This window comes from Podarcis tiliguerta (genome assembly GCF_965153285.1).
Source record: "Podarcis tiliguerta genome assembly, chromosome: 9".
In the NCBI taxonomy this organism is placed as follows: Eukaryota; Metazoa; Chordata; class Lepidosauria; order Squamata; family Lacertidae; genus Podarcis; species Podarcis tiliguerta.
The window spans coordinates 17368220-17392002 of record NC_139542.1 but is presented as its reverse complement, the minus strand read 5'-3'; the positions used below and the strand labels follow the sequence as shown (position 1 = coordinate 17392002).

Sequence of the window (23783 nt, the reverse complement as noted above, 5' to 3'; positions counted from 1 at the left end):
CCTAGAGGTCCCAGGCCCTAAGGAAGTTAGATTAGCCTCAACCAGAGCCAGGGCCTTCTCAACTCTGGCTCCGGCCTGGTGGAATGCTCTGTCTCATGAGACCAGGGCCCTGCAGGATCTGATTTCTTTCCGCAGGGCCTGTAAGACAGAGTTGTTCCACCTGGCCTTTGGCTTAGAATCAGTTTGATTCCCTCCCCCTCTTTCTTTTTCCTTTGCGTGTCGAGGTCCCCAGGGCCACGCCAATAACTTACACATCACACAGAATTTTTTGTTTAAGATTTTTGGCATAATTTTGGCCACAACTTTATTGAAATACAAATTTGTGAGTGGTTGCTTAGGCATTGGTTGCGACTATCTGCCCCCACCATGGGGGACAGACTGACATTCCGCACGATGCGAAAGTCAGAATAGGGGAATACACTTGGGGGTTACGCGGAGCAGGGAACCTGCCCTCACCCCAAATGCAACCAGGAGCTCATTGCTATGGCCCGAGCCCCCTTGACAGAGTGGACAAGCAATAGTTAGCCCCCAATTCCTTTAACAGAATCCCTTGCAGCAGCAGCATTAGAGGGGCAGGCACTCAACCTACCAAGGGCAGGCACTCAACCACTTCCCCTCAACCAACCAAACCATAAACCAATGCCTAACCGCAACCTTACAAGTTGTGACGATTTGCTACGCAGTAGGCAAAAACCAAATGGCCCCAGCCAATCAGCCAGATGGACAAAATTCCTACCAGGCCCCTGCCCCAAGAGCAGACGACCCCATGACAGGCATAGCAAGGTCAAAGCGAACAACCCTAATTCTAGGGAGGGGGGGACGGGCAATCCGATGCACGGTCGAAAAGAAGCCCTAGCCTCGTGCAAGGAGTTTTAGCATTTCTGGCTGTCAATCAACAAATGGCAACATTAACTTCTTCCCAACAACAAGGGAAGCCCCAATCGCATCAGTGGCCAACGAACAATTAGCCCGCCCCCAACTTTGGAGTGTCCTGGCGGCCCCCACCGCAACACGTGCTCTCCATGAAGGAGAACACGCTTTCTCCTCCTGTGAAGAGGCTGCTTCCTAATGTTTTAATGTTGTATCTTAATCTTTTAAATTGTCTTTTAATCAACTTGTTTTTATTATTGGCTGTTAGCCGCCCTGAGCCTGGTCTTGGCTGGGGAGGGCGGGGTATAAATAAAAATTTATTATTATTATTATTAGTTGTAGTAGTAGTAGTGGTGGTGGTGGTGGTGACAGCGGCTTTTTCTGCCTAATTGCATTAAAAGCTGGGAAGAATAAAACAAAACATGGGTGGGGTGTCAAATTTGTACAGTGGTACCTTGGGTTAAGTACTTAATTCATTCCAGAGGTCCGTACTTCACCTGAAACTGTTCTTAACTTGAAGCAGCACTTTAGCTAATGGGGCCTCCTCCTGCTGCTGCGCCGCCGGAGCACAATTTCTGTTCTCATCCTGAAGCAAAGTTCTTAACCTGAAGCACTATTTCTGGGTTAGCAGAGTCTGTAACCTGAAGCATATGTAACCAGAAGCGTATGTAACCTGAGGTACCACTGTATATGGGCAGACTAAGGAAATAAAGATTAGCACACAACCATCAGAACTATTAGGGCTAATTCCCAAGGAAGTGTGGCTAGGCTGTGAGTATAAGAACAATCTTCCTTACAGATTTCTCTTATCTGAAGCTTCGGCTGCCGCTTCTGAGCCTGACATTGTTTCTTTGTGACAACCACAGTAATGAGATAAAGAATCCTGCTCAGCTGTAAATATTTTTTCACACATCTAAGGCCATTTGGCTTGGTTTTGATTTTTGTTGTTGTCGCTTGCTTTGAAATAGCTACCAGTTACCAAGGATTCTCAGTTCATCCATAAAAAGAGGCAGGCTTGCACACAAGGGCGCCCTGCTAAAAGACCCCATCTGTGGCAGAGGCTGGAAGGGTAGTGATTTAAGACAAACTGGTCTTTCTCCTCCTTTCCCACTGCTGCCTCACCTCGACAGACCTGGACTGCTCCCAACCCAAGACTGTCTCTACCTAATTTGGTCAAAGTCCAGATCCCCTGAATTGGCCCAATTCAGTTTAGGATTCGGGCTTTGGCCAAATCCAGTGCACAGCCCTGGTAAATTTATGCAGTATGTGCAAGAAGGAGGGTGGCATGCAACTAAATAAATAAATAACAGCAAAAACAGAGGAGAAGGCTAAAACAGCCATTCATTAAGCACCTATAAAACCTGAGTAAACACCTATTTATATCTTCACTTGGCACCAAAATAATAAAAGAAGATGGCGCCTGACAAACCTGTGAGAAGAGAGCATTCCACTAATGGAGACTGGATAGGTCTTCTAAACACATTCTGAACAGAAAGCACATGTGAATGTGCTCAGAGGCCTCCCTGTGATCAGGAAGCATGTGCCTCCAATAGGGATGTTGGAGACAAAGATGGCACTTGCAGTCAGCACCCACTTCATACTTACGCCATCACACATCCTTTATTTGAATGCCTGAACAAACATAGGAACCTAGGAAACTTGTCTCATACAGTTGAAGCATGGGTGTTTCTAGCTCGCTATTTTGCACAGTGAATGCCAGTGACTCTCTGGAATTTTAGGCATGGAACATTCTCTTTTTTTTTTTTTAAATAATTTTTTATTGGTTTACAACAAAATAAACAAATAAAATATAGTTCACATTTCATGTTACATATTAGTTCTTAGTTTTGACTTCCCTCAGCTTTTCCGCAAATCTTTCGTAGCCATATTTAAATTTTCGCATTTCCTTTTTTACCCATTGCCATTAGATATATTTTTCTTTCACCTTTCTTTGAACAATGTCTCCCAAATATTCACAGTGCTCTTTTAAAGCCTTCTAGCGTTATTTGTCCATCACTTAGGCTCTCCAGATATTTAACAAATTTCCCCCAGTTTTCTGTAAACTTTTGGTCTCTTAGGTACCTAATCTTTCCAGTCATCTTATCCAGTTCAGCATAGTCTAACAACTTAGACCTCCATTCTTCAAGTGTCGGTATCTCTTGTTGTTTCCACTTCTGCGCCAGTAACATTCTTGCTGCAGTCACCGCATATTGAAAAAATTTACTGTCCTTTCTCTTAATTTCATTTCCTAAAATACCGAGCAGAAAGATCTCTGGTTTCTTTGTAAAAGTATACTTCAAAATCTTCTTCAATTCGTTATATATCAGTTCCCAGAATTCTTTCACTCTCTTGCAATCCCACCACATATGATAGAAAGAACCCACATTTTCTTTGCATTTCCAACACTTATTACAAGTCTTATACATTTTTGCCAGTTTTACAGGTGTAATATACCACCTGTAGAACATTTTCATCACATTCTCTTTCAGTGACATGCATGCAGTAAATTTTAAATTTTCTTTCCATAATTTTTCCCACTCTACCAATTGTATGTTATAACCAAAATCCCTGGCCCAATGAATCATAACCGACTTTACCTCTTCATCTTTTAAATTCCATTCTAACAACAGATTATACATTTTTGACAGGATTTTAACCTCCTTATTGATTATTTCGGACTGAAATGTCGAATCTTTATCTGTGTAGCCCCATTCTCTTACATCTTTCCTGAACATTTCATTCACCTGATAGTAATGCAACCAATCATAAACATCTTTTTTAACTTGTTCATATGGTTTCATCTTCCATTTTCCTCCTTCTTTCATTAACAATTGGTTATATGTCGCCCAATCACTTCTCATATTGGTTCTTTTGACACTCATAACCTCTAATGGTGATAACCAGTGTGGTACTTTAGGTTCTAATAGGTTTTTATACCTATCCCAGACTTCTATTAATGGGCCTCGGAAGATGTGGTCTCCAAAACCTTTATGTACTTTTTTCTTATCCTTCCACAAATACGCGTGCCAACCAAATCTATTATCATAACCTTCTAGATCTAACAGTTCCTTATTTTCTAGTTTTATCCATTCTTTCAACCAGCAAGGCATGGAACATTCTCAAGACTTGCCAGGGATTGAACCTGAGACCTTCTGCATGCAAAGGTCCTAGGTTGCAGTTCTAAACCCATCAAGACTTTCCAAGTACTTAAGCATAGGATTGTGCTACTAAAGGCATCCTCTTTTCTCCTACAGGCATAAGAGCCAACTCCTAGGGCCCTTGGCCCCACCAATAAAATATTTGAGGGGGGCAGGTCTTCAGAGTTGATGGGCATTGCCATTCAACTAGTGTGTGTGTGTGGACTTCTTGTGATCAGTTATGTAGGATGGGGCTTACCTGCCCCACCCCGAATATTTTATTCCAGTTGGCACCCTTGCCTACAGGCATGGTATATTAACTACAAAATTCCTATAATCTGATGTGTATGTGCATGTGGACATGGAGGCATGCATGCATGCAAGTGTATGTGATAGAGATGTGCCCACAAGTAGTAAACCAAATAGTCAGGAGTGCTGTACAAAAATGCTGATTTTTCTTTTCATTTAAAAGAACATGACATCAACACAATAGGAATTATTTGTATGAACAAGCAGCCAGCACATTTAAAGGGATAACATAAATTTATTCCAGGATAATTACGCCAAAACTTGGTTAGAGATTAGAAAAAACTTTGTAACCTGGAGTAAACTAAAATTAACATTTCTGGGTAGGATCTCCATTATAAAGATGAATGTGCTTCCAAAATTAATCTTTTTATTTCAAATGATTCCAGTACTGGGCGAAGCAGGTTGTCTCAAGATATGGCAAAGAGAAATTTCTAAATTCCTGTGGGAAGGGAAGAAACCTAGGATTAAACACCTGATCTTAATAGACATAAAAGAGAGAGGAGGCTTTTCCCTACCCGACCTAAAACTTTATTACGAGGCAGCCTGTTTCACCTGGATAAAAGATTGGTGCACGTTGCAGGATTCGGACCTCTTGGACCTGGAAGGTTTTGACAACCGTTGGGGATGGCACGCCTACCTAATATATGGAAAAGCGAAAATTCATAAAAACTTTACCAACCATATAATAAGAAAATCACTCTTTGCTGTATGGGAAAAATATAAAGACCTGATGGAGCCTAAAATCCCGTGGTGGACTTCTCCAGTAGAAGCCATAGCAGTAAAACGGAAAAATACTCAGGAAAGCTGGCCAACATATAAAATACTTCTAAAAAATGAAGATAACCAAATAAAATTAAAAAACTTTGAGGAAATAAGAGACCACATTTCAGACTGGTTCCGATACCATCAGTTATTTGAAAAATTTAAATCTGACAAACAAAAGGGGTTCTCAACAGAAATTTCCCGATTTGAATCTGATCTTGTAAATTCTAAAAGAAAAACCCTTTCCAAAACTTACCGACTCCTCCTTGACTGGACGGTCAAGGAGGAGGAGGAAACAGTGGCAATGGTGAGGTGGTCCCGGGATTTTGGCCACTCAATAACCATGGCCCAATGGGAAAATTTATGGAAGATCAATTGGAAATTCACAAATTGTTACACGATTAGAGAGAACTTTCAAAAAATGCAACATCGATGGTATCTAACACCATGGAAGCTTTCAAAAATGTATAAAAATGTATCAAGTAATTGTTGGAGATGCGGAGACTCAGGAACATTCTTCCATATGTGGTGGATATGTAGGAAAATACAGGCATTCTGGGAGAGTATACATGCAGAGCTGCAAAAAATGCTAAAGATCTCTTTCAATAAAAAACCAGAGGCCTACCTCCTAGGAATAACAGATTTGGATATTCCACAAAAGAGGAAGGGTATCTTTTTATATGCCACGGCGGCAGCAAGAGTTTTGATCGCAGCAAAATGGAAGAGTAATGAAATCCCCTCTATTCAAGATTGGATCCAAAAGCTGACAGAATATGCTGAATTAGATGGTTTATCAGAAAAAATAAAGAATAAATCAAAACAGGAATTTGTTTCTAAATGGGAGGTTTTCAAAGAATATTTGAAAAATAAATATAGTAGTTTAAATTCTGTTGCAGCATTCGAGGAACTTCAGTAATAGTAGTAAGGTAGATATAAGAAATTAGATTTAATGAGAATAAGTTTAATTATAAGAAAAAATGTGTATGGGCAATAAGTAATATGAATTTGAAGTATGGAATGGACGGGAGGTCGGGTCTTTAGTGTTAAGACCAATAGATGTTTTATTGTCTGCTAGGAGTATTGTGTGTCTATGGTTGTTTTTGTGATTAGTGTATGGTTTGGTATTCGTGTTCGGTGTTTGTTTGTTTGTCTTTCTTGTTGTATAAATAAAAAACTTTAAAAAAATAAAAAAATAAATAAAGGGATAGCTTACTTTTGTAGTAAGAGCCCTGTAAAAATGATCAGGTATATGCATCTTTAATAGCTTAGTTTGTGGAAGAATTTCAAGTTGATCTGGTCTGAATTAATGCCTGCCCCCCCCACCCCACTCCACTCAATCTACATCTTTAGAGAAAATTGATATGGTATCAGGGGGGCTTCAGTGAATTGCTAAAGATATCCAAACCTGAACCTTAAAAGAATGACATGATCTGAAAACTGGAAAAATGCCTTCAAAGTGAGCCAGCGCTGTGGTTTCAAAGGAATGACTTAATGATTGCAAGGCTGGTACTGGCAGCCCTCATTTGGAATCCCTGCGCTTTCATCAGTTTTAAATTAGACCATTAACATAACAGTAAATAGCTATTTGTATAGAATGTATTTACTTTTCAATGGCAAGCATTGCAAGGAGGGGTCAGAGTGGGACTGAGCAGCTGGGAGAAGCAGCTGGGACTGCGATGAAGGGAGATGTGGCAGGCACATTACCAAAAAACAAAACAAAAAACAACATTTTTATTTATTTTTATATTTTTTAAAATATCAAAATGTCTCTGATTTTCTATAATTTCCAGTAGCATTACGGTGGCGATGCAGGCATTCTCCAGACAAGCTAAGAAGTCAACATGCTCTCACTTCGCATCACAATGCCAATGAGAGGCTCGAGTGCCCGACTCAAGTGTCAAGTAATTGGGGTTTCGCTTTTCATTTTATGTTTCATTTTCAAGCACATTAGTCGCCAAATTAAAGGGCTTGGCAGGTGATTAAATGAGAAGTCTGAGGTCATACTTAACAAAGCAAATCTCTGCCTTGGGCAGCATTTCAGCAGGAGAGAGAGTGTGCATGGGACCAAATAGCAGCTGATGATCAGCCATCATATTTGGCAGGACTATTACGGTAGAACTGATCTGGAGCAACACCACAGCATTCAAAACAGCTGCACACAATGTTGTACTATATGCACTGGTACAATGCAGCAAGGAGGCAGCTACATTCAGGGTTGCACAAATGTTCTACATGCATTAGTTTCTCATGGAGCATTTGTTTACAGCAACAGGGAATCAGTATTGCATCTCCCTCCCCCCCCAAAAAAATAAATAAATAATGATGATGATGATGATTTGACTCTTCTTCTTAATTAGTTGGCAGTTCTGTGAAAACAGTCTCCCCTCAAGGCCTTCAGATGATCAGCCAAGGGGGATTTGGGGTCAAGGAAAATTTCTCTGTATATTGTGCTCATATAAGAGCCGTTTCCTGTAGCTCTGACGCTGTTGCAGGGTAAACATGCCAACTGCTGATGGGTGAATGAATAGATCCAGTCATGCTTAACATGCATCCTATTGTCTTGGATTGCAACGGGCAGACACGCTGTCAACAAATTTAATGTTCCTTCCTCCATCTCTTTTTTTAAAAAAATTCAGGTCCATTGGCAAAGTCTTCCTATCAAACTGAATTCAGTAACTAAGCTGGAAGTCCTGCTGTCCTTTGCAGGAATTCTGTTTTAGAAAGGAACAGAAGAAACCATTTCAAAGTCCAAAGGTGCTATTTCACATTCAGAACTGGAAATGTGCCCTGAAAAGTGCTGGCTTGGATTTCATCCCTTGACTTGCATACAGTACTTTAGAAATATAACAACAATACATTTCATATTCCACTCCTTGCAATGTGACCGAAAGCACAGCAGTCGTTTCAAAATGGTCTTGCTTTTGAAGTAGCCGAAAGCCCTTGTTAATACAGACCCCATGGATTAACAGCAGAGAACTCAACCAAATTGCCACAACAGAGTGTGCAGCTGTAAGATTTCGATAATTCTAATTTCCTGGATTCAGACACAAAGACCTCCCTATTTTGTGAGCTTATAAATAAAATCCTTAGCTGCGTTTCAGAGCTGAAATCAAGAGGCTTCTTAAAATTGTAATTTCCAAAATATTTTTTTCCACAAATTTGACTTATTTGGTAACCTCACAACCGCATATGGCATATATCAGTCACAGATCTGTTCCAACTTCAGCTCCACCTTGTTTTATGCAGATTTTTTTTAATTAAAAAAATCCACATTTTAATGTAAAATATCAAAATAAAATATACATTTCTCAATGTATTCATCTGTAAAATATGCATGTTTGTGCATATTTTGTTCATCAAAACTGCATTATAAAATCCAGAGGATAATCTGATTACAAATTGTGTGGCCCAACCAGCAAGCAAGTTTGGGGGTGGCAAATCTGATTGGCCACTCTAAAAAACAGACCACACAAATTCCACCACCATTCCACTGCATTTTATCTTTACAAATGTAGAATGAATACACACACACACACACACACACACACCCCATTAAAATGACTCAAAAAGAAACAGCTGAATGAATCAACAGTCCGGTTAAGTGTATGGTGCTGCATTCTGTGTAACAGGTTTTAATAATTCTTCACTTCTACAGCTATTAATGGAATTACTGTGCTTCACTTGTTTTGAGCCTATTTCAGGCAAACTGCAACACAATGCTGTGCAATCTGAACATTAAATCATATCAATAATTCTGAAATGACATTGTGTTCTAATTTGATTAAGTACACATAGAGGGTAGAACACAGTAAAACTGGATATGTATGTGTGTATACTGTATTCAATGGTTACATTGCTTTAGCAGAAATATTTCCATTTATGCAAGTATGCGTCGTTTTGGTTGGGGGAATTCTACAGAACAGAGTGTAATAAAGTAAAGAGGACTGCAGTGGGAAGCGGGGGGTTCACAGAAATCCGGTGTCCCAGCTTGTACAGGATTCTTTTAAGGCATTTCATTAAGGCAAATTGTCACTGGATATGACTCACTATAAAGCCTATAGGGTTTTTTCCAGCCTTTCTGCATATGCTTTGCCACAGCAGTCACTTCTGGAGAACTTAGAGACTGCAACTCAGCTTTATAGCACACACAATAAAAGTCCCCCTTTAAATCTTCAGAATTTCCAGTTTAAAAAGATTTTGAGTAGCAGGGCTGGGAAAGTCTTCTGGCCCAAAATCTAGAGAACTAATACAAGTCAGAAAATGCAACAGTGGGCTAGAAAGAGCAATGGAACAAACTCATTGTCATAGGCATCTCTAAATACTTTCAATTTCTCTAAATACTTTCCAAGTTGGCCACACTGAATTGTGCTGCCCAAAGTTAAATGAGTCCTACCTGTGCTGAATACAGCAGCTGACTATCCCCTGAAAATAATATTCCTAATAAGATAACATAGAACAGCAAATGACCTTATATTCCATACAAACACCATCATTAAGTCATCATAACATGCTCCCTTTTCAGCTAAACATCACAAATTATGGTAGTTAGCAGAAGAGAAGAAGGGAGAAAGAAAACCCACTACAGCAGCTGGCTTACTAGATATATACCCCATTCCACTGATCTGATTCAGGAACTGCAGAAGTACCCAATGTGCTTACTGTGCCCCAAAGCATGCTATAGGCAGGAGTTGAGCAAAGAGTGCTGGGCTTGCAGCAGCTTTCACCATAAATTTGTCCAATCTCCCTTTAGAGCCATCTAATTGAGTGGCATCTAAACTTGTGATAGCAAACACAGGATTGGGAGAAGGAAAGATGTGGGGGCTAGAAGGAAGCACATGACCTGCTATAAGGGGTAGACACAAACAGAAAATACTAGATGGGAAGGGGGTAGGAGAATCTTCCATACAGGTGGTGATGGTGGAAACTGTTTGGCAATTGAAGGTAACCCTGAAGAGCACTCGTCTCTATTCCTTCTCCAGAGGCAGAGCAATGTCATGATGGACCCAGAACCATATTAAGCCCATGGTGGCCTCTAGCAGGCTCCCATTGCACTTCCAACCTCTCACACACTTCAATTTTTGCGTGCACAGTCAAAGAAAACTATGGTATGTACAACAACAGTGCAGGTGGATATTACTCTTGACATCACATGGTTTCCCTGGTCCTGCCCCTGATGTCCATGACCACATGGATGACTGCTTAAGGGAAGCCTATAGGACTGAAAAATGGGACAGGGAGGGAGGGAGGGAGGGAGCAAAGATTTTTGTTTTAAGGGATGGCAAATTTAGAAGGATCTGGCATGCCTGCCAGCAGGCTCTCAGTGGAAAGTATGGAATCTCTTGTGCTTCGTGTGCACATGAGTAATGATGGAAAAGAGATCACCTAATAGGACATGACAGTAACAGAATACTGTGCTATAATAATTGGCACATGTTTATGTGTGTATTTTGAAGGTGGGCCTAGAACATGGGGGTGCCCCCTGAAACAGATGGCCTTGGGCTATAGCCCAGTTAGCCCATGCCTTAATCTGGCCTTGGCATTGTGCACAGTAGGAAGCACATGGTATGTGTTGTAACCTCCCTTTCTCCCCCTAATCTTAGGCCTGAGCAAATGCATGTGGGTTTCAAAAGCATGGAGGACCTTCATAGTTCATGTACCAATGCAATGAAGCAAAGACGATGTTAAACTAAATCAGTTATGTACCACAGGAAGCTTTGTTCTCCTCATTCCCAGCCCCTTTTTTAAACAAACAGGCCTGAGCTTAAACAGACAGGGAGAATCCAAGCTGACTGAGATCAGATTCTTTTCACATTTGCCTGCAGGGAAAGCCACAGGTTTAATCTCCCAAGTAACTTGCCACTTCATAGCTGCCGAGTGGCTCTGTAAAAGAAACAGCTAAAGAGTTCTCATCTCCACCTCGGTCACTGCTACTGGAATCAAATGGCAGTAAAAGATAAGTTACCAGCATTTTGGCTTATACCAGCTTGAAGGAAGACAAAATTGCACAACCCAAAAGGGAGCAACTATCAAAGCAAGGGATGACAAAGTCCTGCAGTTGCTAAGAAGAGGAAAGGTCACAGGATCCATTCTGCTATCAATGACCCTGAGTGTATCACACTACTCTTTAATCCCTTGGCTTTATGAGAGAAGACAGGCATCTACACAGGATATAGAACAATAGAAATTCTATGAATTTCTATGAATTTCTATGAATTTCAAAACAGAGAAGTCAGTTGCTTGTTGAACTACACTTTTTTTTTAAAAAAGGTGATAAGCCAATCCATCTTGTAAAGTTTGTTTACCTACAGAAAAAATAAACATGCAAAGAGCTATGAAACAAGCAAACAAGGGCTCGTTTAAGGGCACATTTCCACCATATATCTGTGATGGTCACAAGTAGAGAGTACCTATATTAAAATTAAGTAGACTGATAGTGTTACCGGTATCTTTCCTCCATGGTCAACACCCCACTCAGAGATGTTGCTAATCCGGTGAAAATGACCTATGTACTTGACCCATCCATACAATTGCTTAATTTACACATAAACCTTAGAGGTGTGCAATGGTACCATCTGGAAAGGAGCTCATGCAGTGTGGGATCATGGATGTGTGTGCATACATCTGCATATGTGTGTGGTGTGTTGGGGGGGGCGGGAAATAGCCTCATCCAGCAGGGATTGGAAATCAGGTTGACAATCTGCTTTTCTGCCAACTGACCAACTAACAGCTCAAAGTTCTAGGGTAGAACCACAGGTAGGTGGGGCAAGAGAGAAAGAGAGAGTACCATCTCAGTGGTTGCTCTCAGATTATGGAAGACATTACCCTGTGAAGGACAGTTGCCTACCCACCATCACTATTTTTTTTACTGAACACCTTTTTATTCCAGCAGGCTTCTACATTACAAGGCAGAGATATTTTTATTTTTTAAAAAACAGGTTTTTAAAATTGTTGAACCTATCTCGATTTTGCAATTGTTTTATACAGGAGTGGCTCACCTTCTGGGACTAAGTCCCACCAAGAGGTTCCCAACAGCAGCTTCACTGCCCTGTATTGGAAAAGAAGAAGTCAGGTAGGCAGAGGCTGTGCAGGTGCATCAGGTTGGTTCCAAGAGTGCAACCACACAACCCTGCCCTTGCTGTCACTGCTCCTGTTAAGTGACAGCAACACTGCTGGCGGAAACCTACTACTTGGCTCCTCTACAGTGGCCAAGCGACTCCTGGCTTTATATCCAATGTTCTGTATGTTGTAAGCTGTCCTTGAGCAGTATCTTCATACTAGGAGGGTTGGGCATTAATAAAATAAACAATTAAACAAATGTCCTAGGGACAGCACAGCCTTCCACAGCCAAACCTTCATACTGTTGTGAGTCAATGGTTAAAAATTGGATACTGCTTAAACAGAAATAAATGATTTTTTTAAAAATCACAGAAGGCAATCCAACTTAAAAAACAAAACAAAAAAACAAACTTGTATGCTAATCCAGAGCACCTGGAAAGCTGACAAGTGGAGTTCCATTTGCCTGAATGAATAGGCTTTGACCTCATGGCAGTCTGAATGATACCATTTTCCTCAGTCAAACAGACATGAGAAATGAAGATGACTCATTCTTTTGCACTGACAGAAGGTTTAGGACAAAATTACACAATTCACTGCCCATCCGCTATGAACACTCAGTATTGGATTAAATTCCATATGTTCTCCCAAGCTTCTGCTCTCAAAATATTTACTGTATATGTACTATCCTTAAATAACTAGCATACAAATCTTGAGAACGTAATTCATGATTTACATCTAGGTAGATAAATTGGGAGAAGTTTCTCTAGTTCAAAGATGTTCCATTCTGAAATAACTTCCCGTTTTGTTTGTCAGAATGCAAGTAGCACAACAAAACCTGTTTCAAGGAATAATCAAATGGCAATGGAAGGCACCATATTTTTCGCTCTATAAGACGCACCAGACACACCTAGTTTTTGGAGGAGGAAAACAAGGGGAAAAAATATTCTGAATCTCAGAAGCCAGAACAGCAAGAGGGATCGCTACGCAGTGAAAGCAGCAATCCCTCTTGCTGTTCTGGCTTCTGGGATAGCTGCGCAGCCTGCATTCGCTCCATACGACGCACACACATTTCCCCTTACTTTTTAGGAGGGAAAAAGTTAGTCTTATAGAGCAAAATATACGGTAGTTTTAAAATGCAGAGCAATGAGCAATTTAGTAGCAGAAAATCCTGCAACTGCAAACATTGTATTGTGTATAAACACAATTTGTACATTTTTATATTAATATGCAGCATGTTTGTTTTACAAGGAAAACCAATAGGCATAAAACTACACAACAGTTTTGCCTATCACTACATCAATGCAAGATTGCATTATTTATGCCTGCAGAACAGAATTAGGACTTTCCCCTTTAATTTTTCTTTGTTTCTTTCAATGATGCACTAAGTCAAAAGCCTAATGGAGCACTAGGTGGGTGCCAAGATGTCATTATGTTCTTCTCTCAAGAGGTGAGAAAGATACCTCTCAATCTACTTTCCTTGTATGTCCTTGCTTTTTTTTTTTTTTTACTAACTTTGTCTCCAACTGGTTGACACAGATTGGGCGCCTCCAGCAACAACAGACCATTTCTAATCCAATTAGCATTGCCTAGCTTACAACTTGCTACTACAAAACCTGTCACTAAATTTCACCTTGAAAAGTCCTGCTCACAGGTACTTCCAAAAATCAACCTAGATTTTCATTTCCGGCAGTACATGTTTCACTGGTGTGTGCATGTTCCAAAAGGACCCCCATGGATGAATCCCATTTTACATATCCCTTGTTATCTTCTCTCTTCCATTCTTCCTCCATTCATGCTTTGTTTTCAACTTCATTTAATAAAGCATATATTTTCCTGCAAATTTCCTGCACCAAATACATAAGGATTCTGTCCCCACCCTACAATCTACTTGTAATACGCATCTTGCAGGTGGCGCTGTGGGTTAAACCACAGAGCCTAGGACTTGCCGATCAGAAGGTCGGTGGTTCGAATCCCCGCAATGGGGTGAGCTCCCGTTGTTCAGTCCCTGCTCCTGCCAACCTAGCAGTTCAAAAGCACATCAAAGTGCAAGTAGATAAATAGGTACCGCTCTGGTGGGAAGGTAAACGGCATTTCCGTGCGCTGCTCTGGTTCACCAGAAGCGCTTAGTCATGCTGGCCACATGACCCGGAAGCTGTACGCTGGCTCCCTTGGCCAATAAAGCGAGATGAGCGCCGCAACCCAGAGTCGGTCATGACTGGACCTTATGGTCAGGGGCCCCATTACCATAACAATATGCATCTTGAGCAGAAACAGAACACAAAGAAAATCAATTTTTCCTTTCTTCTTGGAGTTTTCCTGCATCTCAATTAAGTTTCCTTTTATCAAACTGGACAAAAAAGTTGCATTAATCTAATCTATATTTTGGGCCCCACCTTGCTATGATGATTGTAGTCTGATTTTAACAATGTTGTATTTTAAATTGTTGGGATCACCCCCACCCCCAGAACCTTGGAGTGAAGAATGGCTGATAAATTATTATTAATAATAAAATATACTGTGAGGAGCTCAAAAGGGACATTTCCAATTTGACATTAAAATGGCAAATTTGATTAAAGCGAAGCAAATGTAAAGTGATGTGCACTGGAACAATAAATATGCCAGTTTCACATATATGAGGTCTGAACTGGTGATAACTGCCTCCTGTGAAAGAGAGTTCCATAGCTTAACTATGCACTGGGTAAAGAAATACTTTCTTTTATCTGTCCTGAATAATCTAATTGGGAAAGGTTCAGAAAAGGGCAGGCAAAATTTGAGAACAAGATGCAGGACTAGAAGGATCCCACTGTCCCAGGGGATGGGCTGAAGGCATGCCATACAGCAGGCATCATCAAACTCGGCCCTCCAGATGCTTTAGAACTACAGTTCCCATCATCCCTGACCACTGGTCCTGTTAGCTAGGGATGGTGGGAGTTGTAGTCCCAAAACTTCTGGAGGGCGGAGTTTGGGGATGCCAGCCATACAGCCACATGGTAGGACCTATGCATGCCTAGGTCTGGTCAGTACATGTGTGGGAAATCTTCTAGGAACCCTGAGTAAGCTGCTTTGAATTCCATGATGGAAGACAGGTGAGATATAAATGTATTAACCAAATAAACTTTTCAGTGTCACACGCAACGTGGCTATGGCTGAGCCGTAGAAGCTGGGCAAATTCCTATTCCTAGCCAGGTAAAAACTGAACTTTGTTGACATTGCTATTTTTCTTCAACGTGTTTCTTTATGCGCTGTTCCCAGCAACACAGTGAGCGTATACCAGGTTGTTAAACATCAGTTTTCTTGATGTTCTTTGTACAAATCTGTCAAACTCTATCTATTACTGAGGATGACATGCTATGAACAAGACAGCTATACTCATGGGCTGGGCCAGCTAGTATCACAGATGAAATTAAGTAGCACAGTGAGCAGTCCGTGAAGTTTATTTAGCACTGCACTGATATGTGAAGGACAGACTTAGACTGAGGATCAACTACACAGACAGTTAAGGTGAGCTTGCATCAAACCCTTCTTCACAATTTGTCATTTTTTTATTTTTGTTGTTGTTTTGTTTTTGGCATATTATTAGGTAGCCTTTGTGGTTTCTGCACAATAAAAGTGGGGGAACTTTTTCAGCCCTTGGTCTGCATTCTAAGCAGGCAAAAGCACTTGAAGGCAACAGTAAAAGGTAAAGGTAAAGGTACCCCTGCCCGGATGGGCCAGTTGTGTCCGACTCTAGGGTTGTGCGCCCATCTCACTTAAGAGGCCGGGGGCCAGCGCTGTCCGGAGACACTTCCAGGTCACGTGGCCAGCGTGACAAGCTGCATCTGGCGAGCCAGTGCAGCACACGGAAATGCCGTTTACCTTCCCACTTGTAAGTGGCCCCTATTTATCTACTTGCACCCAGGGGTGCTTTCGAACTGCTAGGTTGGCAGGCGCTGGGACCGAGCAACAGGAGCGCACCCCGCCGCGGGGATTCGAACCGCCGACCTGACAATTGGCAAGTCCTAGGCGCTGAGGTTTTACCCACAGCGCCACCCGCGTCCCGCAGAAGGCAGCAGAGGGGAAGGCTATTTACAGCCTAGGGAGAGTGTGTAGCCTGGAGAGCTGCATTTGGCCATTGCACCTGAGTTCCACCACCCCTGCTCCACAACATGACAGTATTCGTATCACTGCACGTTCGTATCACTGTTGTGTGTGTTCTTTTTTAAACTTAGAAGTGAGTTGTGTAGAATTCAATGGCACTTACTCCCAGGTAAGTGGGTTTATGACGCAACCTAATCCATTAGCAGGCAGGACTCCTTTACAGTCATACCTCGGGTTACAGCCGCTTCAGGTTGCGGTTTTTTGGGTTACAGACCACCAAAACCCAGAAGTACTGGAACGGGTTACTTTCGGGTTTCAGCGGTCGTGAATGCGCAGAAGCGCTAAATTGTGCTTTGCACATGCGCAGAAGCACTGAATCGCAACCCCCGCATGCGCAGATCCAGGTTGTGAACACTGCGGGTTGCAAGCGTGCATCCCACACGGATCACGTTCACAATCCGAGCATCCACTGTACTTTCAATAGGAGGAAACAAAAATAATGACACAGAGGGGAAGGAGGAAGCAGCAGAAGCAAGGGAATGGTGTTACTTGCCAGGGATGGCTAACTTAGGAAGGGTGAAGTCAACATGGTGCAAATGCACCAGAGGAGGTAATACAGTGCATTTGCAACACGTCAGGCTTGCTACTCAGTTATGCTTGATGCATTTTCATATTACCACATATAGGAATAGGTCACTCGGTGTAATTTTTTGGTCACATAAATACTGCAAGGTAAACTCTGAAGATCAAATTAAAACATTTACAGAAACTGTCAAATTAGTCTCTTTTTAGCCAATCATCTTTCCAACACTTTCTTAAAAGGGCACATGGCAAACTCATCATTATCAGAACTGCCCATAATTATTTTAATTGAGTGTATATTCCGTCCACCACCACCACAATGTTTGTTTCAGAAATAAAACTGGTTGTGCAGCATGCTTGGATGCTTATTATTATTCCAGGCTTGCAAAAATCTGATCACTAGTGGAGAGAGAAAAAAGATGACCCCAATAATAGGATCACAGCTGGGCTCCTAGCCAAAGCTGGTAGAAGGCATTTCATGCCATTGAGGTCACTTCTGCCTCCACTAACAATGCTGGATCCAAGAGTATTCCCAAGCTAAGCCACTGTTCCTTCAAGGGGAGTGTAACTTTATCCAGAACAAGTAGCTTGATCCACTCCACTAATCATTCTGCTATGAAAGCGAGCATATACTCTCTTAAGATAACACCAGCTTCTTCATGCCATCTCTATTTCTCATCTCCTTCAATCCTTTATAAATGAAGAAAATACCACTTATTTTCCAGTGAACTGGGCTGTTGCGGGCATGTATCTTTACAAATAAAAACAGAATGTAAAGAGCAGGAAACGCTGGCCACCAGTCCAATGAATCTGGGAAATCTAACACATATCCTGCTGAAGAATTTAAGCTACAAAACTACAGTCTTTTTGATTAAGAAGGGCTGCCAGCCACCTAATGATTGTTAATTATCTATTTGGCTTTGAAGTTACTAACTGATCTAATAGTGCAGTCCTTTGCCTCTTTACTCAGATGTAAGACCCACTGTGTTCAATAGGGCTTACTGCCCAATATGTGTGTTTAGGACTGCAGCCTACATTTAAATAAACATATTAACTGCAAAACCTCATCAAAGTTCCCTTTTTAAAGGAGGCGAACAGCTTCTGTGTGTGGAATACCTTGGAGCCCAAAACATAATCCAAAGATGTCTGGTGTAGTACTGTGTCCAACCAGGCTGACCCTGACAGGACTTACCAGACTAACCAGCACTTTGAAGACAATGTACTGTTAGGGCTGTCCAAATTTCAAAACTATAATTGCTATCAACTTTACTTATTAATCACAATGCAAATTCGTAATTAAAGTGATTAATTGCACCAGTCAATTAAATCCACACTTCAAGACAGGTGGACTAGGTAAAATCATCACTCAGAGCTTAAATGTTTAATCAAATGTAAGAAACTGTTGACAGGTTAACTAATTTTGGAGATCATTGTGCAGAAGTCACAGAATATGTATGACAGGAGTCTGGCCCTAGAAACAAATGGCACCCTAGACAAGGTGTATCTTCAGCACCCACCTCAATTTGCATTTCTATATTGCATTTGTAGCACATTTCATGGTTTTTATGCACAATTTCCATGCTTGATTTGTTCCTGCTATAGGAGACCTCGAGTTAAATCCAGAGTACATGAGTCCCACTTTGGTCCCATAGATCAATTTGATGTAACAGTGTCAGTTCTTTCTGGGCACAACTGGGATGAGGCTATTGATTGATCTAAGGCTGCACAACTTGAACTTAATCAAGCTGGTTGCACATGGAGCAAGGGGGGGCAGTGAGGAGAGGGAAAAGGGATGATGCTGGCAGAGATTCTCATCAGCATCATCTCCTTCCCCCACTCTCTGTGCCACTGACTGCATGTTTAATTACAGTATAAAACCCTAAATTTTATTTAGTGGTTGTCCAAGACCCCCTGTTAGGTCTGTGGACCAAAACAGTTTGGGTTGGATCAGGGCCTGATTAGAATTGCTGAATTGGACCTCAAACCAAATCTAGAGTGCCTTGCATAGCCTTATGTTGAGGTCAAGTAATATTTTATCAACACACCTAGTGGGACTGTAAAATATTTTTGTTTAATGCACCTGCCACAATTAGCTAGTACTGTAATAACAAATAACTAATGTGCCTGTGTATTACTTCCTCTCAAAACTATCTTCACCTGGGCCATCATAAATGTAACAGAAAAAGTTTAGCCAACTGCCATGGTAAGTTGTGTGTGTGTGTGTGTGTGTGTGTGTGTGTGTGTGTGTGTGTGTTTGCTCATCATGCTACCTCTGTAATTGCTAATAAAGCCAGGACATACATCTGAAGGTGGAAACTTCCATAAAAGAGAGAGGGAGAGGGAGGTGGGAGGAATAGAAGGCGGGGGAGAGAGGAGTCACTTTAACAATACAAGCAACAGCCAACTCTCATTTTCCTTCCCTTACACCATTAGCACGGAGAGAGGGAATGGGTCATAATTGACACAATAAGCGATCCAAGGAAATAATCCTCCACTATGATAGATAATATCTATCTGTCTTAATTGGGTGGGATCAGTGGGTCACAGGGGAGGGAAATGTTGAAAGGCTTGTTCTCATGCATCAATTTGGAGAGAGCACAAAAGCTGAAAAGCCACCAACATACCAGGGGTAATTCAATAGTGCTTACCCATGAAGTTTAAAATTTTAAGGGAAAGGAAATTAAGAGGATTGAGGTGGAAATGATCTTTAGTGCAAATAATTTTCTTGAATGTTACTACATAATTAGGTAACACATTAGACACGATAGCCTCAGTGTGCTTAATTCCTGACCCATTATTTACAATAGCCGCATAAATCACAAAGAACCCATTAGATGCAAAGATGGATGCTTCGCCCAAGGCTACCATTATTCTGTTTCAACTAACACCAATCTGTCGGTGGCTGTCAAAATTATTGGAAAACATTGCTGTAAATATTCTCGAAATTACAAGCCATAATCCACCAATACTCACACACAGCAGTGGGTTGTGCACATGCTGCTACATATGATGAATGCACAGAACCCAAATTAAAACTCTTCACTGTCAGCTCTGGCAATATTAATCATTAGTTGAGAACAGGGAAGCAGACACGCCGTTCCCGTAAACTCATTCTCACATACATACCATTTGTTGAATGAGCACTTATGCTATACATTTTTCTGCAATTAAGGAAAAAGAATGCTTATGCCATGGGGATCTCTGAAAAAGGTTGTGTAAATCTTCAGTTTCACAAGAAATGAACTGTCTGTACTATGTGTTTCAGCTGTTGAGTGGATAGTTGAGTAAACAATTCCATGAGAGCCCCCTCAAAGCCCATTGTGATTCAAATAAAGGACAAAATGCCTACAATCTGATTCACACGGAGACACATTGACTGTCCTCCACACGAACCACAATACAGGCAATGCTCTCCTGAATTCGTCTCCCTATGCAAATAACAGAGATTTTGGAAGAGGCCTTTCCTTAGGCATGTGTTTCTAATTTTTTTTTTATGTGACAAAGTTTCTGCTGCTGTTCACACCAATCTGGAGTGAGAGAGATGAGGACATCTATTGGTTCTGTTCAGGAGGCGGCAGCTGAGGTTTATAATAAAAGGAGATCTTGGAATCAGAGCTATAAAAGTAAAAACAGGAAGACTCTTGACAGCCTTTCCTTGCTTTGCTTTGACCAAAGGATAACAGAACTTGTCAGTGATGGCAATGTACTTGCCATGAGTTTAGATATCATTGCAATCACATAGCGATTGGCCTATAACAAATGATTAAAAACATCAGGACAAGAGTGTAGGGCAAAGAAATATACTCTGAGATTTTTTTACCTATGCAAACAATAGCTGTAAAGTGAGTTGCCAGTCCCATTCATCAATCTCACATGTAACAGGTCACATGAGAGACAAGGCATAAGGAACACAGAGCCAGATCACTGTTCCATCTAGCTCAGTATTGTCTACACTGACTGCTGGTGGCCCTGAAATTTTTCAAGACATGGGGCATTCCCAGCCCTACCTGGAGATGATAGGAAATTTCTGCAAGCTCCACCACTGAACCACCACTCTTCCCATAGTGCCTGTATCTAATAAAGTAATCATCAAAGCTGCCTACACTATTATCACCACCATCCTGTACTTACTACCCTAGCTGGAAGTTCTCTAGGGTCAAAGGCACAAGACTTTTTCTGTCACTTGCTACCTGATCCTTACTTACTGGAAACGCCAGGGATAAAAACGACTCTTGTGCCTCCTCTACAGATATTTTGTGACCTTGTACATATACTTCTATTCCACTTAGTATCAGCATGAAACAAACCAGGGACTCAGCTACATTCCCAAGATAATGCGCTTTATATGCGTCATAACACTGTGGCACCAGATGGTGCTGCAGAGTCCTGTTTTCCACCAATGGGATTTCCCTGTATGAAGTTTACAATGCGATTAACTGAATCGCTTCTTTGAGATCCAGAGAAGCGGACACGGAGCAATGGGTCCAAACTACAAGAAAGAAGATTCCACCTAAACATTAGGAAGAACTTCCTGACAGTAAGAGCTGTTCGACAGTGGAATTTGCTGCCAAGGAGTGTGGTGGAGTCTCCTTCTTTGGAGGTCTTTAAGCAGAGGCTTGACAACCATATGTCAGGAGTGGTGTTTCCTGCTTGGCAGGGGGTTGGACTCGATGGCCCTTGTGGTCTCTTCCAACTCTATGATTCTATGTGCCCAGCCCAAATCTGTGGAGCAATTAGTGAAAATGCATCACTTGCACCTTTAAAAAAATCACATATTGTTCAGCAAGCGGTTGTGTTGATTCATAGCTGGTTATAATGCAGTCTTTACGGTACAAATATGGGTTAGATGGAAATAGCAAATGGTCCTATTGAGCATACTGTGATGATCATAATGCAGAAGTTACCTAGTCAGTTTCATAAAAAGGTAAAGGTACCCCTGCCCGTACGGGCCAGTCTTGACAGACTCTAGGGTTGTGCGCCCATCTCACTCAAAGAGGCCGGGGGCCAGCGCTGTCCGAAGACACTTCCAGGTCACGTGGCCAGCGTGACATCGCTGCTCTGGCGAGCCAGAGCCGCACACGGAAACCCCGTTTACCTTCCCGCTAGTAAGCGGTCCCTATGTATCTACTTGCACCCGAGAGTGCTTTCGAACTGCTAGGTTGGCAGGCGCTGGGACCGAACAACGGGAGCGCACCCCGCTGCGGGGATTCGAACCGCTGACCTTTCGATCGACAAGCCCTAGGCACTGAGGCTTTAACCCACAGCGCCACCCGCGTCCCTAGTCAGTTTCATAGGTCAACATTAATATTAATATTTTCATATATTATATTGTCATGCATTCACCCTTGTTACTGGCTACACTGTCACAGTGGGGGTTAAACAGCCCCCTTTTAACACCATACAATTCTTTTATTTTTTTTATAGCTAGCCTGGATTTCCATCTGCCTTGCGTTACATCATTGCACCATGCAGCCCCCAGGGAGATCCACGTTTGGAGGAGCACACTTTCACTTTACATTCACATGAATGGCAAGGAACAAAACCAGCTTGGTCCTTGAATATTTATGTCTATGTGGATCACTCAAGGGGTTCATGTCTCATACAATGAAACTTTGAAAAGCAAGCAGTCACTCTGTTTTTACGTCTACATTCCAGAAAGGCATACAGGGTTGTCAGAAATTAGATTCAAAGGAGTCAACAGTCAAATGCACTGTATTTAAATGTAGGACTGAACTCTTCAACCCAGCTCTATTCGGATGCTTGCATGTAGCTTCTCCAACAGCCAACTCAAGATCCACTTAGCAAACTAGGGTGAATATCTGAAGTTTAATTTAATCCCTAGGTGCTTGCATTTAGCGCAAAAATTTGCAAGATGGAGGTAATGAAGCAGCAGGGAATTTCACTTAACCAGTGTTTTTTTCACCCATAGCTGTACTTTTATCTACCAGAACCATCTTTGAAATGTTTTGATGGCTCATATTAGGAACTTACAGGCTGCTCTAAAAGCTGCCTGCTCAATTCTTCCTCCCTAAGTTCCAAACCCCAAGATGGGAGTGGGGAGAGTAAAAGGTCACAAACCAAAAGGAGGACTGAGAAACAACTTTATGGCTTAGTTTCCTGGAAGAATACACATTAGCATTGTGTTTAGATAGGTCTTTTGTAAACCGCTTTGAGAGCTTTGAGCAGTATATAAAATTTATGAAACAAACAAACAAGTTTGGAGCTTACTAAATGTTACATGAAAATGCATACAAGTACAACCATACCCTGATCATCATCCCTGCCTGTGCAAACAACAACAAAAGCCACTTTGGGAGAGATGATTGATCCCATGCAGTTTCTAAGTAAGGAGGGAGTTATGGGGACAGATTCTGCCCGCCTGTGGACATTTTTGCCACCATCCATGTATCAGAGGGCAACTGTTTGATGCAAGGAGCCTGCCATACTCACACAGGCTTTCTGCAAGGAAAGATCACTCTCTGTAACTTGTTTCCCCCCTGTGAGGTTGGATCTTATGTAGACTTTTGGCTTCCCTTGAAATGTCTAGAATGTTTCGCTGGAAGAGGAATACTTTAATTCAGTGGTGGCAACTCTTTTCTCAGAAGTGAAATGCTTATTAACATTAATAACACAACTTATTTCAAAAGTATCATTATTTAATATATGAGGTGAGCCCCCTACACACACCTTCTGCAAAAAAGGTACAGAACAAGTATCAGTCATGCTCTTGAAGAAATGTGGGTTATGTTTCAGAAGCAAATGGTTCACAACAGCCTCAAGACAGATAATCAGAAATTGAGGGTTTGGGTGAAGGATAATACACACAATGTGTGAGGAAGCACAACACAAAGCATCTTTCTCTACAGAGCTTGCTTTTTAAATTTGGTGTGCTTCCTTTTACTATTAACACACCAACTTCTCCTGTTGTAAACATGCCACAATTATTGCAATGGAAAATTCCAATGTGCCTTGGGACCTCAAAAAGCTCTT

At 41.5% G+C, this 23783-nt stretch overlaps 1 protein-coding gene across 7 annotated transcripts in view; it reads right to left on the bottom strand.

Moving 5' to 3' along the window:
- Positions 1 to 23783, bottom strand: part of GRID2 (glutamate ionotropic receptor delta type subunit 2) — a 787745-nt gene that overhangs the window by 629405 nt on the left and 134557 nt on the right. The gene's annotated exons all lie outside the window — the stretch shown is intronic.